Raw genomic sequence first — 20592 nt, 5'->3', positions numbered from 1 at the left:
TGTTGGGTTAATGTTACTAGACATTTTCCCTCACTTACTGTTCTTATGAATTTTTATTAGATGGGAAGTAAGGAAACCTTCTCCAACCACAACACAAAGAAAGAAAACCCTTCTGTTTGTTAGAATAGTACCCTTGTAAGAATATAATGCGGATCTCCTCTTAATAACTAAATGGAACTGTTGTCAGCAGGGCATGAAGCAAGTATAACTCTCTTGTTATTATCCCATAATGGGCTCTCTACTAGTGTGTTAGTGTTAGGGACTGCAATTTGCATTGGTGCCTTGGCATGGCAGTCTGGCCTCATATTTGAAAAAGTATGCAACCAAAAATTTGGATTTTAGTGCCCAACGTCCAATTTTTTAAATCCATTGGAGGGGGGTATAGAAAGGCCTTTGGGTTATATAATTATTTATCTATAGGAGGAATGGACATTGATTAAAAAAATTGAAGGATAACAGTGCCAAGAGTCATAAATGCAGGACCCGTGTCCCTCAATGGACTCCTAAAAAGGATTTTACAGCGTGTGCAAGAATCCTAATTTCTTTCTCATCAAACAAAACATAATAATGTTTGTAATTTAATCTGTTATTCAGGTCAGTTTATGACAAACACAGCAGAATCAAAACTAGGATGCTTAATTATAAGATTTGCAGGGTTTATTTACTAAAGGAATTTAGGCTGTTCACCTACCAAAGTAAAGATTTTTTTCATTTAGCATATTGAAAGTGGTGCAAATTCACTGCATTTTTTTTGCACATGATTGGATGGTTTAAATCAGCAAAGCTTCATCTGATTTACTACAAGTGACACGTCTTGCAAGAGGATAATTCACTTTGTTGTGTGAACAACCTATATTCTTGTAGTAAATCAACTCCTCTGTCTGGTATTTATGAGACAGGATAATCTTAGAGTGCTTGTTACATGGTAGATACCTGCATTTTATTTTCACAGGGAAAAACATTTATTAGATTTGCATCTAGAAGTGTTGGAAATTGCATGAACCTGGAATATTAATTGTGATTTTCCCATGTATCCCCTTGCTGCTATGATTTGGAGAGATGCTTGTACATGCCATCATCCATCCCCCATCTCTAGAACTGGATGTTTGTAATTCTCAGTGTCCTGGGGATGGCATTTTACATAAATATACACACAGGTATCACACGCTGCGGGGACCCATGATCTAGAACTATCCAGGTTTGCTGGATCACCCAGCTTTACTGAAGTAAGTGTATCTTCTCCAGCCTTGAAGAGCTTTAATAAATCAATGCCTTGCTCTCTTTCTCTCTCGCTGTCTTTCTTTTTTCTCTCTCTTTCTTTCCCATCTTCACTGGTGACTGATATAAAAAATATCGAATTTTCACAAAGTAAAGCTTGTAATATTCTGTAAACAAAGGAAAGAAGAAAAGGTCAGGAGTTTTTCTGGTAGACTTAGCTGTATTAATATTGCTGTCATCATTTCTTGATTTACATAGAACCAACAGTTTCTGTATTTCCCACAGTGACAAAATTTAGCACCTATAGCAATATTATTAGGATACTTACGCAAATATAAAACATTACGAGTTAGAATTCTGCTCAAAATAATCTACAGCCTAAGGAATAATTCACACTGGCAGTACGATTGTTGTGGTGTGTTTACCGCTTGCTCACACCAATAAATATTGCCTATTGAAGAGATGCTGCATGTAGCGATTCCTTGCTGGAACCCCCATAGAGGATGAATAGGGGCCGTAGGTAGCAGGACCAGCATTGCTCACTGCCGCCAGCTGTCAAAAGTGCAGAGTGCATGGAGAAATGCCAGCCACAGGAAGCCATGTGAAATCATACACTGAATAGGCAGGTGTGAACCTGGCCTAAAATAAAAAAGAAACAAAGGTCACAGCTGATGGATCAGTAGTACTTTTTATGGAGATTACAGAGTAATGTTGGCCAGGGGGTCTAATAGGGACCCTTGAAGGAATAGGCAAATGTGTTGTTTGCTACCTTGAAATTAATCAAACTCTACAATTTGGCACCTAACAAGATGTTAGCAGTGTGGGATTGCAATGGTGTCAGTGACACAGAAATGCCAGGAGTGGCATCTTTTCTGCTATTTCTAAGCTGATTTCTTTTTTAATGTGGACCTTTCAGCTACACTTTCATTAAAAGACTCCATTTCATTGACTTTGTCTAAGCTAGGATAATGCCATCAGTCTGCTGCAAGCATTCGCCTTTACTCTTTGTAGTAAGGTAGATGGTAGTTATACATTTGGAAATAGGCAAGAACTGCACATGTACCAGGATTTACAGTATTGTGTCATTATAGAGCTAACATCTCAGTCTGATAAATAGATGATAGGTGACATTCTGGAGAGAAAAACAGATGAAGCCAAGTACTTTAGCAAGTATTGCAAGTATTTAGCAAGTGTTGTACCTATATGTAATTAGCATGTCCGTACTTACCATGAATTAAATATGTGAGCTGTTAGGTTTGCTTTCATATAAATGATTTTTCCCATTTGGCTGCAGTTGAACTTTAAGTAGAATTTGTTTTATTGGCATGATATTTTCAAGCACAACCCCGCTGACACTCTGTACCTGCAGCCTCTCAAGCATGGCGGGCACTTTCCTGTTTCACCGGCTGACACCGCACATTTATTCATGCTGTGACTCTGCAGCTGGTACACAATCATACAAGACTGTTATTGGCTCCAGCAGATGTTTCCTACTGTACGGAAAGAGTCTCTCGGAATAGCACAGGCAGAATGAATGAATGCATGGAGAGGACGACGATACAATACAGTCTCCGGATCTCTCTGCGGAATAAACAGAAATAACTCTTTTAAGTGGAACTCTAAGATGGTGGAAAAGCTGGCAATATTTTTTTTCAGCACTGAAAAAAAAAAAAAAAAAAAAAAACAACTTGGTTTAATGTGGTACTGAACCTAATAATTTAATATTTTGCTGGATTACAGGGACTATTCTGAATATTATTTGTGCCTAAGTAGCACCCTTTTGTCTTGCTTTTTATCTGAAAAATATCAGTTATTTTCCAATGCTTTGAGCATCATATCTGTATATCTGCAGTGTAAGATCTAAGGCACTGATGTCTCTGAGTGCTCGGCTCACCAGTTCTGGGGTGTGATTTTGAGATGTCACTACTTTGCTTGCTATTCTCCTTGCTATAGGAAGGAAGGGTGGATGTGGGAATCTGCAGTGCAAGGATCTCCCTGCTTATGCGTCATTCATTTTGAGGATCTGCCCTTTCTGAATTCCTGCTTGCTCATGTCCCAAAATGTTACCAATCATAAGGGGGCAGCTCTAAAAAATAAAACCCATGCCGTCTCAACACAGAGAAACTGCAAAAGACACAATAAGTCAGTAATGGAAAAAGATAATTTGGAAATACTAGTGATTTAGTCCTCTTCTTTTACCCGCTTGGCACGACTTTCACAGTTCAGTTCTGCTTTAGGCACACAAGGAAACACAGCTAATATATAAATATTTACTGTCTGTAGCTGTGTTCCCTATTCCAGCCATCGCCAACCTTTCGGACCCTTTGAATTTTTTTTAAAAAGTTAAATACATTTGTAAAATAATGATCTTCCTAATGGTGCCTGACAAGAACTGTGGAGACTCTGATTCATTGATCAGCTCATGGTTAATTGAAGTTTTACTATTGTTACTATTATCATTAGTTGCATTGTCTTTGGTATTACTAAACAAATTCAAATTATTTGTTGCTTTTTTTCACTCATTATGGGTTTATTTAATTCGAATCTAAGTCCAAAAAAGCAATGATAGTTACCAAAGTCAAACTGTTTGATGCCATTAAAAATAACATTTAAAGAAAATACACCATTAAGGCCATACTTACCTAAAAGAGCATGAGAGAAATAAACAAATAAAATTAAAAAATCGGATGAGAATCGGTATTTGCGGAGCGGGTGACTGTTGTAATCGTGGAAACAATACTAAAGCGTACGGCTCGGCAACGATTACCTCATACAACTTAGAACTACACTGACGTCACGCTGCGCCTCCCTTGTTTTACTGTCTCTGATACAGTTTGTGAATTTAATGCAATATAAAGGCAAAAACTGTCATTCAGAATTTATTAGAAAAATATTTTTTTTTTTTATTAATAACATAATAATTGCAAATAATGTTTAAATTTTTCTGTGGACCACCAAAATTTTCTCGTAGACCAGACCACCAGTGGGGACTGCTGCCCTATTCACTTCACTTCGCTGACTGACAGCATGGTTAAAACTGAATAATCGACCACAATGTAATCATTTATTTTAAAATGGGGAGAGTTAACATTTTTTGCTGACTTTGTCTGTCAGTAAAACTTTTTTTTTTAAATCATTTTTCTTTTTGAGCCTTTTTAAACTCTAAAGCTGCTGATCTCTGGCACCTTTTTGTCCCCTTCTGCCAATACCCACCCATGTCAGTGTCCACTGCACATTCATTGCTCAGCATTGGCTCTCTGATGGATAGAGGAATATACCTACCGGTAGACAATTTATGTGAGCTTAGCAGCTTGTAGTCTTCATCATTTCTGCATGTGACGGTAAAAACACAGAAGCAAAAATGGGAGACCATAATCACTTTACTGGAGAAAGTTTCAGAACAAGAACCCTTGTACCAGAATTACCAGGTATTATTGTAGTGGAAACAGGTGATTTAAAAAGATTGACCACCACTTATAAACATGTTAGAGCTCAAATAAAATACTAGTGATTGGGTTTATATCCACTTAAGGTTAACTGAGCTTATCAGCAGTAACAAAGCAGGAATGTTAATCACTTCCCTAAAACACAGATGACCACTAATGGGAGCTATTATAAATCCTCACAATAATCGAAATATGGAAAAACAGGTTCAAAAGTTAAGGTCACATTAAAATATAAATATTACAATAATAACTTAAATGAGTGCATATTCTTTAGAGAAATGCATTTTAGCTGCCCATTAAGAAAATAGTAGACTGTATGGGGTCAGCAGTTCTGTGGCCTCGTTTTGGCCTTTTCTACTGAAGGAAGTAACTCGAGAGGAAACCCTTTGCACCTGGGCACATTGTCAGTCACCACAGCTTCTTCACCTCGTAGCTTCTGCAGTGGGAAATGTGCCTGAATTCCCCATAGACCCAATTATATGCGCTCCATTAAATCTGAACTTATATTGGAAACATTTGACATGTTGCAGTATTTTTGTAAAGGCATTAAGCTCTATTTATTGAACAGGCGGTGCACACCATTCCTTCAACCACCTCACCTAAACACCTCTGCAACGCCCCTGAGCTTAAACACTTACTTTGTTTAAACAGTCATGACGGATTCTGCCTGAATATAAAATGTTTTCATTTTTGGGTAAAATAGTATTCACTTATATGAGGACCATCATATTAGATGCTTGATGTGTTCTGTCAAGTGTGACTTCATGTCCTTAAAAAGTGCTCAACACAGAAATTATTTTAAACTGGGTAGGAAAAAATTATAGGCAGATGGAAGCCCCTGAATTGTGACCCAACTCATCAGTATCCACCCGAAAAACAGCGGGGTTGTTGCTGATAATTGCCAGGTGGTGCACCCAGCTAAAAGGGGCTGAGGAGAACACTTCTTAACCTACAGCTATGTATCACACCCTGCCTTCTAACTAATACCCCCAAATTATATGCTGCCGAATTAAGCTGGGTGTTACAGCAAACCTGGAATGTATCTGGCCCAGGATTCAAAACATTTGCTAGCAAATCGAAATTCCAGGTTTGCTGGATCACCCAGCTTCACTGATAAAAGTTTATCCTCTCCAGCCTCGGAGAGCTTTAATAAATTAGGCCAAAGGAGTCTCTTTCCCTTTTTCCATTAAAGGATAAATGACAGAAAAGAATGAGAGGGAAGGACGTAATTTGTCTGCCAAAAGCTGGTAAATAAAAGGTGACACAAAGATGGCCGTCTCATTACATTTAGCCTCCAGACTCAAAAAAGGTCTAATGAAGTACTGTGTTTTAGGAAGGTTACATGAGAAGTGTTTTTATATGCATTCACCTCCATAGTCAAACCTGAGTAGGTCATGGGGAGGTTGGTAAATGGCCATCCAGTCATGTGAAGTTTTGTATTATTCAGCTCTGAAGAAAAATTGGGATGGGGAAGTTGTAGATGGGTAAAGGAGGGTATTGATGGACCTTTCATATTTAATGGCAAGGTTGAATATGGCCCTGGATCAAGGAGTGGAAAATTTGGATTGTGTTGCAGAGCTACCCACTGTTTCATTTCTTGTGTCTGCACTAGTCAATAGGCCCAAATACAGAAGGTCAGAAGAAATGTCATACCACCCAGGTGGGGATTTGAGGAGACCTAGGATTCATTCTAGTAAAGTCTGTATTCCATACAAGTTTGAGCTGATTTCAACCATTTGTAGACAGGTAAGGGCAACGACACTGGCAAAGTCTATAGGAGGTAAAACATTCAGCCATTGTGTTTCCATTGCTTAAAGTCTTTGCAGTTAGCAGTGGTGATAAGTGCAGATCCTTTGTTAGTGTAAGATTAGCTGAAATTTGGGCACCAAGGGAATTAATAGCTGTCTGAACTAGTGGGGAAAATGAACTATCAATATTGTTTTTTGTGAAATACATTAGGGGTCTCTAACTTTTGTAGGTAGACTTTGTAGGTCAACATTTGGCCATGTGCTCTAATAATGGGATTTGAGATTAAAAAAGCAAGTTGTCTGCATAAGAGGGGACTAATGTGGGTGGTATCTCTTTTTTTGTGAGAAGTTGCATATTGGAGCTCAACTGCTGCTTATTTGGATATCTAAAATGCAATGAGTGATCTGAGCTGATACAAAAATGATTTTGTTTTCATGCAGTTTAGACTGACCTGCCCCTCTGTACCCATGTTTAGCAGGTCCTTCCTGCACTTTGTGTTCTGCAGATTGATTTTACAGCAAAGCATGCAGTCAAGACTGAGTTGGGTTGACAAGCATGTTACACAGCTTACACCTCAGCGACTTCATATTAATAGCACAGATTAAGCGCTCTCCGCTCGTCAGAGAAAAGATATTAATCTTCATCAGGACGGATGAAAAGTTTAATTTTCCTCTCATCTCTCCGGCTAAGCCATGGTAGCTGTCGGCAGGGGTCTGGTTTAATCTGTTGCAGCAGACGCCGTGCCAAGTAGACCTGCTCTGTCCTTACTTAGATGCATGGAGAAATGATCCCTCTGTGTTACTGGGAAGAGGAGGGGAGCAGACAAGATTGACTGAAATGTAGGGAAAGCCATTTTTTGTTTGTATACAACACTGTGTGCTATTATCTTGCACACGGTTTATTAAAGTCATATTTATAGGGGATAATGGACTGCATGGAAGCTCTTTGCATTCTGCTGCTCTCAGGGTAAAATTACTATTCCTGAAAAGATGCAAAGTGAAATGCTTGAAAGATAGCACAGAAAATTATAAGCCTGTGGTGATCATTTATTAAACTAGCATAGATGATAACTGTACACATATGCTGAAATGTTTTTTGGTGTTTGATTTTTAATTTGCTAGTTGCAGATCCCTCTTCCTACCTAGGCATTATTATTGTGTCCTAAAGCAATGGCCCAAATCACTTTGGTGCCTTGAAATTGGGAATTAGGAAGGACAATAACATAACTGGTGATTGAACACACAAATAATACAAATCTTCTTTCACTGGTGTTTTTGTCCAGCTGGAGTTTAGCTTTACCTTCATCACCTGGGGTTAATATTTCCAGATGTAAGAGCTTCAATATGTTTCAGTTAATTTGTCTATAATCCTTTAATTCATTTATCAGCAGGTCTGAGATCTAGAAACACCCTGGTAAGTTCAGTGGCCGATGGGAGATAGGGATCCTTCCTTGTAAAAAGATATATGACCTGCTCCTGTTCTACTGTTTTGGATTTCAGTAGCCACACCAGCACAGGTAAAACAAACAAGAGGTTATGTTTTCTGAATTCAGGGCTCGTGGCAATTGAGTTTTCAGAATGAAACGGAAAAAAATGTCCTAACATAAGGATCTCCTTGTGTTAACATGTGCATCTAACATAATGAAATTCAGCGGATTAGAATATGTGTCAAGGACAGCTTTGTTTGATAGAAGGGCAGGGGAGATATCATTGTGTTTGGTTGTATAGGACAGACTCGCAGCCCTGCCAGCTAACATTGGCCTTGTGCATCAAAGTGCCCAAAGGACAGTTTTTGACAAAAGCAAAAAATAAAGGATTTCTCCACTTCAGGTTCCAGGGAAACATTGCAAAGTGTTTTTGTATTACATATAGCAACCAATCAGATTATAGCTTACATTTTCCTTTTTGGTTTTGCAAAGAGACTGGATTTAAAGGGAAGCTTTATAGAAAGATGTGGTGGCTGCCATGGCTGGCCCTATAACATATATTTATTTCCTTGTTTTTTTCCCCAACACAGTTTAAAATTGTGGTAAATCATCCTAAGCGTTGCAAACATTGCAATATGATTGTAAATCATGTAGTTAGCCTAAAAGCATACCTATCATTATCTCTAGAGGATGGAAGCTCTCATTACTGGGATATATATTGCAAATTGCTTTGTTAACATTTAAGCTTGTCTGCAGTCTGCACTGCAACATTGTAGAGAGCAATGGAGCTGCAGATGAAGGCAGACATACATAAATAATTCAATAGCGTCACTTTTAGGAGACATTCTGTAAGTGATGATTTTTTACTTAACATATATAATTGCATAAGTAAAGATATCAAACTGTTGATAAAAAAGCCCTGTTAAACCCTGACCACTCTATCCCATGTGACTGGCAGTTATGAAAACAAAATGCCAAAATGGCTCATCGAGGTCCTTCTAATTCCTTGGCTCGGTGTGTTTATACACAAATTGTACAGTGCAGACTGCAGAGAGGCCGCTTATAAATAAAGGTAAGTTTGCATTGGCCTGAATCTAAGGCTACTTTTAATACACAGATGAACAAAAAGCAGAAGTAAGAGGATATATTTGAAAATTTGCTGAATGTGTCACCGCATTCCTATTCCGGTAAACACATTTCTATGCAACCCATATCTCACATTATGGGTTAAAATGAAACAGGAAAAAAAAACAGGAGTTCAAGAATTCCTCTAATTGGCATTAAAGCGCTTTCTTCGGCTGGGTAACCCAAGGGACTCTGTTACATAATGCTAATTATAATAGGCATGGGCCCAAGGCGCAAAGGAATGGTCTTTTATTGGAAGATTTTGCAGAGCATATTCGAGCTTCTGTGTGCGTAGACGTAATTAAAGAGGAGGGGGAATTCTGGAGCCTGTTCTCAGCGAACGCTCCTACTTTATTCTTAAGGCCAGCGTCACGCTGTTTGTAAAGGCTAGTTTTGCAATTCATTTGCATAGTTAATCAAACTTTGCTTTGAAATTTGGAATAATTACAAAAAGCACCATGCCTGCACCCTCCAAGCCACAGGAAACACCAAGACATGGTAGATCTGAGCAGCTATGGGGCAGACACTGGCTCCTCGGTGGCACTTTGCTTTTTTGTGAAATACTGGGGTGATTTCCAGCATCTAAAACTTATTTTACAGTTTTTACGGCTCAATGCACTAAGCTATAATGGTTGTTAGTTGCCAAAACCAGGTAAGGGATAAAACAATTTCCATGCGGAATTATAGCAGCCCTACATTTCTTTATGTGCACTTCATGCAGACCTCACCGGTGTTGAAACCCATTCATTCCATTTCCTTGCACACTGTGACTTTCAAACAACAAGCATTAGAACCAGAAGTGGTTATCCAATCATCCATTACATTTGTTCCTGTCTATACTGCCCTTTTCAGCTATTTGCGTTCAATCCTTGCCAGTCATTTAGTATTGGTTTTATGTGTGGCCATTTCCTAGGGTGGTCTACATGCAAATACAGTCTGTCCAAGAATGCTTATGTACTGATACAGTGTGTGAGAGGCAATGCTGTGAGCTGAAAATCCCCTGGCTTTGCTAAAGTTTACTTTTCTGCTTTTTATTTCTTACAGACTTCTGCTAAACAATATATAGAAGCTGTATTTCTTTTGTGATTTCCTTTGATGGCAGGTGAGAACTGATAACAAAGGGTAAATATGGGATATATGGCCAAAGAGAGAGTAAAATTTCACAAAGTAATAATCTAGTTGCCAAGCCTAAACATATCAATGTGAAATAAAAGATGGAAAAAAGACGGCTTTTTTGGCAGTTTGGTATACTTTCAAAAAGACATTATTATTTGCAATCCTCAACTTAACATAATTCTCCTGAACTAGTTGGTGTCCAGTGAGCCCATGTTTACATACCACATAGGGTCATTGTAAACCATTATAAAACTTGTCTCGTGGACTTGTCGTGGACGCGTTTCGCACACAGGCTTCCTCAGATGAATCAGAGACCAAAGCTGTAGAAGAACAAATATATACAATAAAGACCATATTACATGTGAGTTCTATATATATACATAGAGAAAATATATTAAATGTGACTCTTAAATTTCTACTCATAGAAAAAAAAATTCAATCCTTTCAATCCTTGCCAGTCATTTAGTATTGGTTTTATGTGTGGCCATTTCCTAGGGTGGTTTACATGCAAATGCAGTCTGTTCAATGTGCGAACACAGTGTGTGAGAAGCAATGCTGTGAGCTGAAAAATCCCTGTCCTTGCTGAAGTTTACTTTTCTGCTGTTTAATTCTTACAGACATCTGCTAAACGCTTACAATACACAGAAGCTGAGGTTTGTGATTTTTTTTTTTATGGCAAACATGAACTGATAACAAAGGTTCTTGAAAACTGTTTGGGAGATAAGCTTAGCAAAGAGGGAGAAAGGTAGGGAGCAAGTTTTAGAAATAACTTTATATATATACAGAGAGGGTTGTTCAGATTTCAGCGAATGGCAGCGATAAAAGGGTTGTCTGTACCCCATAATGTACAGCATGCTTGTAGAGTATGAGAGCCATGTATCTAAGTGATAGTAAAAACCTTAGACCCCTTCTTCTGGCTGCTGGGAATAGCTCGATTGCAGCACAGGATAAAAGTGCAAAGGGTCACATCACGAGGGGAGAGGAGGGAGAATTGAGGGTACCTTTAAAGTGCTGATAACAGTTCTGTTTTAATTCAATCCTGTCCCGAATCATTCAAGTCCAGATACCCAGGCCACATCTTCCAATATCAGTATGTGTTGGTAAGGTAGACTATACCCAAATAATTATTTTAGATTCTAAGTCAAGATGTAGTTTCTGGACACAGATGACACAATCATGTAAATTGTGATGTATCTGGTGCTTTTGGCTATGCCTTGGCCTCTGACATGGATCAGCCCTTATTTCACCCTTTCACTTTGTGACTTACTAAAAAGTAAAAATGTTGTAATCACTTTAGGGGAGAGAAGACCTAGAAAATGCTTCCTCTTGCTTTCAGCAGAATGATCATTTTAGTCTAGGCAAAGTCAGACTTTCACCTTGCCTCCTCTTTATACCCCCCCACCCCGTTCCCTCCTGCTTAAAAGATTTGCTATATTTATTGTGTTTTTTAATACTTAACCTTTTTCAGACCTTCTTAGAACCGTCATATAACCAGGATTGGGCTATAATGCTTGGAGGTACAGTTTTTTTTTTTTTTTTACTGTTGGATTTTTTGTAATGCAGACTTATAAATCTAAACACAGTTTTTCATTAAGGCAGGAAGGTAAATCGCCCCCCCCCCCCTATAATGACCACTAGGTGGAGAATTTAAAAACCCATACACAAAATGTTAAACATGCATCAGAATCAAGTACGATTTATTAACTTCTAACACGTACCCAATGAAAATACAGTATTGTTTCCATTTAAGGAGCCAGAATATATTATACAGATAACAATACAACCAGCGCTAAAAAAAAAAAGCATAAAAAATACAGATAGTGGCTATCACTCTCCTTGGTATTATGCGGTGATGACATATGTAGCGGTGTTCTTGCAATGTTTCTTCTCTTTGATCCTGTTGCAGGGAGATCAGATCCCTTCTGAGCTGGTGGAGAATTTATTTTTGCTGTACGAAAACATAGCCTTTTGTGTAAACAACAGATGTAAACATTGATATATTCTAAAGCAACTTTCCCTACCGAGTTACCAGCCTGAAAACCGCTATCTCACAGCCGCACAGCCGCTCCGGCAGCGGCGTCATCTCATGCAGAGATGTGCCACATAAAACTGAATCCTGCAGTTCACCTTAATGTCTATCTAAATCTCTGGATAAATAAAACTTCCCACTGTGCAATACTGTAGCACTTCTCTGTGCCCTAAATTATGTGGGTGAGTAATCTATAACATACAGAGTTTTATAGCATCATGATGGAAAACTCCACTAACTACTATATACTTGGGATTCACAAAAAGCATAGAAGCCGCCAGACTATAAAGATCTGAAAAAGTTGTTTATTTCATAAAGAATAATTGTTGAATAGTAAAGATATATAGGTTAATGAATGCTGGCCACATAAAAAATAAAATACAAAAAAAGCCCCCGCCCACCAGCTTCTCAGTAACGCCTTTTTTAAAATATAGTGTATTAAAGTGGAATCAGACAACCAGACAATTTGCCCCCCCCCCAAGGAGCCTTGCAAATGTGCACAGCGTTACAGATTGCCTGCCAAAGGTATTGCCTCCAGTTCTGTTTTTTATGCTCTCTTCTGTGCCCCTTCAATCTTCTACTGGTCTTCTTCAAGATTCTGCGTCTTCAGTAAGCCTTAGTGGCTTGGTCAGTATGGTGTAACCCTCATGAACATATGAAGATACGCTTTCTAGGTCCTGTACAGTGCAAGTTAATGTGGGCCAAAAGCAGAAAAAGTGGCTTAGGTGACCAGTGAAGGCCAGTATGAACTGTCCCAATATATTATTTAGAAAACAGACATCTTTTCGTGTGTTTGGCTTGCTGCTTAGAAGCTTAAAAAACCACCAGCTGTAATATCATTGTGAACACAACCTCACATTGCTGACATTTACAAAAAAACCTTTAAAGCTTGAAACCCATAACCCATTATTTTGTACAATTGTATTATTTACATGCTTTAAAAATGCTGACCTGTTTAGTTTCTACACATGAAAGTGCTATACAGGTAGTCCCTGGGTTACATACGAGATAGGGACTGTAGGTTTGTTCTTAAGTTGAATTTGTATGTAAGTCGGAACAGGTACATTATTATAATGAATGCAATTAGGACAGATGTTTGTCTCAACATATTATTAGGCAGCGTGGTGTCAATTACTGTATAAAATGCTCCCTGTGAGCTAATCACAAACAAAGCAAAACAAAAAAAATACTTTATGGAGCCTAGACATTCAATAACTTCTGGAGCAAGCTGTGCTACGATATGCAAAAAGAAACAACTGCAGAGTTTGATCATTAAAGATTTACAAGAGGTTGTAGAACAGCTCAGCCCTTAAAAACACCCACAACCTCAGCTGTGTTTACCAAAAGATTTTTTTCTGCAAGGCATGTGAACCGCCCCCTTCCCCCCATCCAGCCTCCGTCCTGCACATGAGCAAGCAGAGAACTCCCGTTAATATCTAGGAGTCGTCAGTATGTAGGATGTCCTTAACTCGGGGACTTCCTGTATATGCTTTATTACTATTGCTGGTAAAAAATATGGCTACTCTTGAGGTTGGCATGTCGTGTGTCTCCTGGGGGGTTAATATGGCAGGTCCTCAGTGTGCAGTTGTCATGATCAGGGAACAAGTCCGGAGTCCAATGACCATAGCAACTAGCAGGTTCACAATAATAAATACGCAGGGTTAAGGACACAGGCAGCTGTAATGATGCAGGGGCCAGACAGGAGCATATTCAGTAAAAAAGCCAATGTCAGTATTCAGGTACATCAGGTCGGCAAGAGGCAGTCTGTTATTCGTCGTCAGTAATCTGATAGCCAAAGGTTGGTACACAAGCTGGTGGGTAAGAGAGCAATGTAGCAACAATAGCAAAAAAATGGGACACTGGTAGGGAGCACAATACTGTGGCACACAGGAAATCCAAGGCAGGGCTTGAAAAGGAAGTCAGAGAGTGGAGCAGGAAGTTAAGGTTGATCACAGCTCTGGGTATCAGGAAAGGGTAAATATGAAAACCATCGGAGAGCTATCCAGCACTTCAGGTAGATTAGTGGGTACAGCTACTGCCAGTCACACAAACAGCCCTGGGTTTGGATCCCAATCCTGACAGCGCTCTTTGTCCCAAAAAAAATAAAAAAATCATTATGCACCTTTATAAAGCATCTAAAGGCAAATATTCATTTAACAATTAGGGTTAACTTTAAACACCCAGTAATAATTGCTTTAATCCAAGATCCAGCAATCTCCCACCTCTACTAACTTGGAACTTCCACTTCAGTTCTTTAAACCATTGATGGAAGTCCAGGTCACGTTTAACATATTGACAAAGTGGTAATTGCTTCAAGGATTAGATGTTCTCGTACTGAAACTCTGTCTTATACTGTAACAAAGTCAAAGAACAAACCGAAGGCCTTTGTTTCTTTTCAGTCCTAAGTTATTCAACAATCATAGCACTGTTATAACACGTTTCATTATAGATGCTGAATTTGGCTTAGTTAAGTTTTTTTTTTGTTCTGTCATCCAACCTGCTCACAAAAGCAGGTTGGATGACAGAACCAAAAGCACTACCTCTTTTGGCCTGAACATTGCAGCAAAAGTTGCTTTATGTTGTTATATTGGGCATAGGTATTATTTTTAATGCATTGCAGGAACTAGAGCTCTGATTTAATATAATACATAGCACATTAATTCCAGTTTTAGCTGCCTGGCTTTAACAGGTTAGGTATAGTAATTGATTTCCTGAGGGGTGAAGAGATCCTTTAAAAGTGGGGTAGAATGAGTGCTAAATCAACTTGAAACAAGTGGTCACCAGCTTGACCGGGGCCTCTTTGATTGAAACATTAAGCTTGCTCCTTGCAATACTACTTCAGGACCACATCTTCCCATACACACAATTCTGATCTTCTGCTGTAAAATATAGTCAGACAGAAAATCAGCTGCCAATTGCCAGGCTGCATAACTAAATAAAAATAAGCTCAACCTTTAAATAGCAGAGGTCTCTGTCGCACTCCCTCCACCTTGTTCCAGCACACACGCCTCATCTCCCTACATTCAGCCAGTGTTATATTTAGTAGTGTTTTTCTCCTTCATCTCCCGACATAAATATTTCATCATGTGTTAAAAATTCTGCGTTTGCTTAAGTCCTTTTGTAGCGAGTCGTAATCTTCGAGCTGTATCTAGGGACGGCGTTGGTACGGCTGTGAGAGGCGCTCATCTTATTGCCTGTGTTTCTGCAGAAGGTGGCTGTCAAAAGTGGAATTGGAGGCTGTAGTGTAAAGCAAGCTAAAAACATGGAGGATACCCACATGGATCCACATTAAATGACCATTATTAGTATCTTCTTTTAAAGGTTGATTTATTATAGAAGGTGTAAAGTGAACTTGTTCTTGCTTTAAACATCCAGTCACCTCTTTTTTTTATTTAATGTAAATACATAATTTTGGGTGCAGTGCTCTCTACAGCCCCTTTTAGCCGGGCATCGGCACTTTTATTAAGTAATTAAATCGCTGTTTTTGGGTGGTTACTGAAAGTTGGGTCACAATACAGGGGCTGCCACCCATGTACAGCTTCTTCCTACCCAGTTTAAAATAATTTCTGGAGAGAATACTGGTGTGTTTAAAATGTTTGTAAATGAGAGTATATGTAATCCTCATAATAAAAAAGCAATACAGTACCAGTCCTTGTACGAGATGTGGTGGCTGCCCATGTTCTTTTTCTTTTTTACCTGGTGAGCTTGCCAGTAATATTCTTCCTGCCTCCTCCTCGGGCCTAATTTATTAAAGCTCTCCAACACTGGAGAAGATAGACAATCATGGGAGGACCTGCGTGATCCAGCAAATCTAGAATGGATTTCTTCAAACTCATCTGCTTTTAGATGGCAAATATTTTAAATCTTAGATGAGGTCAAGAAGGTAAAACTAATTAAGATAAGACTGCAGAGTGCACAAGACATAGAGACTGGATTTCCAGAAGGACCCAAGGAACTTTTTTGCACTTTGTGAACTAATGTAAGAAATCACAATAAAATGTTAAGTTTAATGGCATAAAAGGATGCAATATGAGAAATTTATTTTTAGGGTTTTCATATACATTTGTCCCACAGTATTTCCTATAAGACTGGATTGAACAACATCTCGGCTCTTTGTCCTTCTTAATCTTCATTATTGGTTGTCAAGAAATTCATAAATATGTACGTGTCCTGCCAAGAGTGCTATTTTAATGCAAAATTGTTATGTGAAAGGTTGTGGAAACAGAGATCATATTCATTCAGGTCACCTTGTGTAACACAAAAAAAAGATTTATCTATGAAACTGAAGCAAAGGATTTACTCCCTAGGAAAAAAAGAAAAAGAAATATTCCTAGCAGTGGTAACTTAGAACCCCGCTAAACTTTCCTAATACCATGGAACAGACGGATATTTTGTTCTTAAATTTTGTTTTATCGATAAAACAGACCAGATTGCTCCCCACAGTGTCTTTATCAAGGAATCTTTTCAAGTATTCCTTTTTAAATATGTTCTTTTATGGCTATCACAATAGCCCCAGACATCTTTCATTTAGTGTCGACGAGACTTGCTCACCACTGATAAAAGTCCGGAATCTTCACATGAGGTGAGACACAAGTGCACTGCCCAGTTGTAGATTAGAAAAAAATGCTGCAAATTCAAAGCAGTTCTTTAGAAAAAGAGAATGTACCCAGTCCACTATTTGTCTGCATTAAATTTAATCAACCTCTAAGCCAAGAATTAAAACTGATAAAATATTTAAAGAACATTATTGTATTTTTTAAAGTTTCTATACCTTGGCGATACATGAAACACTTAAAAGAATCACAATGGAAACTTCCTTTAATTTGCGTGTACATTCAATCTCAGGTCATGGAATCCTATTTTTTTTATTCAGCTAGCGGATTTCTTTATAGGGAGTTGTAACATTCCAGTTATAAAAAAAAGAAGCTCACAAGGTCAGTGTTAGTTTTGTAAATGAAGGGGTGGGAGGAAAAGGTACTTAGGAGAACCTACAGGAGGTAATAAACTCAGAGTGGTGAAGTTACCTTATAGTCCAAGAGAAGGCAGGAGATTGATGATGTCTAAGGCCCTGATCAGCACCAGTACTCCCCAGTCCCGCAATCTAATGCCGCACTCTTCACCTTTAGCAATCCCCCGCTCAGCCTTAAAAGACTGGTTGCGTCTCCCAGCACAGGGTTGCCCCTAGGACTTCCCCCCTAGGAATGCACAAGGGATGGTGTCTGGGGATGGGCTGGCAGAGGACCAGGGGCCCACAGAATATGCAGTTCAAGTTCTACAAGGCAAATCCACAGTATAAAGCCAAGGTCATACATTGGTGATCAGTCCACCAGATGAGGTACAGAGGGAGTAAGCACAAGCAGAGTAGGGGTCACTGTCAAAATGTTGGTCCAGGCTGCTTACAAACTATAGGTCAGCAACAGGCAAGGTTGGTAACAGTAATAAACACGAAACTCACTCCAGCACAGATTAGCCCAGCTAAACGCTACAACAGGCATAGATCAGTGAGAGCAGAGAGGCTATAAAGCCCCAGCAACTAATAGCAGCGCAGGACTGAAATCAAGAACTACTCTGCTCATTAGTCTCAGCACAATCCCCTTCAGCTGCACAGTCTCAGTGCAGGGGATGCAGAGGGACCTCTCACATTCAAAGGGAAGCCGGGGATGCCACAGGCTGCCACAGGACTGACAGTTATTTGCCTCATCTTCCATGCTGCTGCAAGCAACTCTGATGAAGAGAATAAGCAAGGTGCGTTGTCCCGGGGCGGCCAACAGCACAGGATCGCAGGCCAGATAATTGTCTCCTAACAGCCTGGTGGCTAGTTATATAGTAGCATGAAAAGACCAATATAAAAGCCCTTTATAGGCAAGGTAAATGACAAAAAATTGAGCATTATTGTAAATGATGTAAAAATCAAAATCAGATCTCCAGTCAAAAAGCTAAATATACAGTTACCAGAATCCCAAAAATAACAGAATGACATTGTCACTGAGCCATAATCTAAGACAAAGGTGTGAACATACCTGGTACCATGTCTGCAGTCCCAAAGCCGGTGTGTTCTATTCTGAGCAAGAAAGTTTGTTTTTAGAATCCTCCTTTGGCAGCCTTACAACCCCAAGAAAATTCATTGCAGACACTTCCTTGATTAGCAGAACGGATAATCCTATCTGCTTCTGTCCGATTTTGATTCGTGTTGATTTAGCCTATAAATTTGGCTGCTCCTCTTGGTCCGAAGACAGTTACTCATTAACATTTATATTGCTTTCTATCTGGGTTTCTGTTTTGTTTCCCTTTTTTTTCTTAAATCATGGCACCAAACCCACGCTGTGTATTATGAAAAGACTACACTAGAAATTTGTTAAATGAATCGCCCTGATGAATAGAGCGGAAAGATTTCTTGATGCAAGTGGCTGTTATCCAGGGGAGCAGAAGATATTACTCAGTTTGTTTTGCTCGTTGTTTGTGTAGTTCATTAAAAAAAAGATGAGGTAGGGTTTTTGTTGGGGTCAGCATAAATAACTCAAAAAATAGCATGGCATGGATGCCTTCATGCTGGAACACATCAACTGCCTATTAGCATGTGAACTAAATATTATAAACTGCATAGGATTTATACACCTTTTTTTCCCCAGGCCTGTTACCTAAAACCACATTTCCCCTATAACACTGGAGTGGACTGGCAATGACTGGTTAGCTATGGAGGGAACACCAATGTCATTGTAGGGCAGGGGTGTCAAACTCAAATACACAGAGGACTGAAATTAAAAACTTAGACCAAGTCGCGGGCCAAACTTGACATTTATTGAAAAAAATGAGGAAGTTTGTCATTAGATATAAAACATTTTTTATATATAAACAAAGAGGTTTTGCTTAATATTCAATCTGGAACAAGCCTGTAATAGAGAAAGAGGCGTAAGAATTGTTTAAAAATTTTATTTAAGAAAAAATCTTTTAAATCTTAAAAAATCCTAATCTTCTCTATTCGCTAATGAATGTCAACAGAGGAGGGGGCACTTGTGCGTCTTGACTGACTGATGATACTTATAAAATCCTGACCGCCTGCGCTAAACTTAAAGCCCCTGTAACACTAAAGAATCCTGGCACCTCCTACGTGTAGCTGAGGGGGGTGCTGGAAATGCCAGATGCGGCCAATGCAGGGCTAAATCTCATGAGTAACTGGAACTCCCTCTTCACTGAAATAGCACCACTACTACAATTCCCTGCGTCAAAAAAATGCGGAGCTTAATGTTATGAGTGGCTGGAAGTCCTTCTTCACTAAAATAATGATAAAGTATCACCATGTGATTCCTAAGTGTTTCTTGGAAAAAATCATATAAGCAACCGGAGATAAACGTAAAGCAGCAGAGGACGTTAAGCAAGAAGAATATTTGTACCCACCACTACAATGCGGGGCCACACATAGGCAGAGAGGCCTTTGGTCTGGAGATGCGAGTGATGCCAGGAATAGTAGTAGCGCCACTGTACTCGCGTCTATGGAACAGCAACTTAATATGAATTGCAGCTGGCCGGCCATTACTACGGATTGCAGTAGCATCGGGCCAGCTGCAATTCATTTTAGGAATTCTTTTGGGGGCCCACAAGCCAGAGTTTGACACCCCTGGTGTAGGGAGATGTGGAGCTAATTAGGGCTGCTGGGCATAGCAGAAGTCTGAAGGCACTGGGGAGAAGCTGCAATGGGCTAGGGGCATATGGCAGGGGGCTCAGAACACGGGAGGGAGCTGTGAACCAACTACTTTCTAATTATTAATAATATTTTTTATTATTAAACAGTATTTACATAGTGACAACATATTACGCAGTGCTGTACATTAAATACGGGTTGCAAATGACAGACGGAGACTGGAGGAGAAGAGCTTACAATCTAAGAGGTGGGGGAGCCACATACAATAGGATGGAAAAATGATGGGCTTGGTATCTATCTGGACTAGTGCGCTTCATTTAATGGATTTTTTTTTCAGTTTCTATATTCTGCCAAGTTTTTTTTTCAGAGATGAACTTATTTTTCCTAGATGTTTTATGTCCATTGCGAGGGTTTACAGGGAGTATAGAATTGCCAGTTCCATATTTAAGGGCTTCTTGGATCACTTTCTGCAGCAAGGTAAAACAAATAATTTAAGCATTTCTGCACAAAGGTTAGTTCAACATACATCAATAATTTCAATACTGTCTTCAATCCAACAGGAACTTCATATTTAAAACCCTTTGTGTTTGGAGAACCAGCTGAGGAGCCCAGACTCACACTTATGTACCCCCACAACAGACAAATTCCACAATCTTGTCGTGTACAATTCTCCTGTGAAGTCTTACTGTACATCTAATGCCACAAATGATTGATGGGAGTTAAAACCATTTTTAGTTTTTCATTGCTGTGTTGCCATTAGGGAGATACACCCTGGATCACCTGTTTTTCCTGGTGACCTTTGTCACTGGGACAAAAAGTAATGGAAAATACAAAATTTTATTGC

The 20592-nt window shown here is 39.2% G+C and overlaps 1 protein-coding gene and 1 long non-coding RNA gene across 3 annotated transcripts in view; one reads left to right on the top strand and one right to left on the bottom strand.

The window, feature by feature from the left end:
• LARGE1 (LARGE xylosyl- and glucuronyltransferase 1) overlaps nucleotides 1–20592 on the top strand; it is a 237452-nt gene that overhangs the window by 75216 nt on the left and 141644 nt on the right. The window lies entirely within an intron of this gene.
• On the bottom strand, nucleotides 1459–18284 carry LOC140324979 (uncharacterized). Its single transcript, XR_011919610.1, has 3 exons — nucleotides 18130–18284; nucleotides 2447–2799; nucleotides 1459–1857 (listed from the first exon to the last, which is right to left on the bottom strand). It is a non-coding gene; the product is annotated as an uncharacterized lncRNA (long non-coding RNA).

The sequence above is a fragment of the Pyxicephalus adspersus genome, chromosome 2, assembly GCF_032062135.1.
Source record: "Pyxicephalus adspersus chromosome 2, UCB_Pads_2.0, whole genome shotgun sequence".
Taxonomy (NCBI): domain Eukaryota; kingdom Metazoa; phylum Chordata; class Amphibia; order Anura; family Pyxicephalidae; genus Pyxicephalus; species Pyxicephalus adspersus.
The sequence above is the reverse complement of the archived record's forward strand: the minus strand, read 5'-3'. Positions and strand labels throughout refer to the sequence as shown.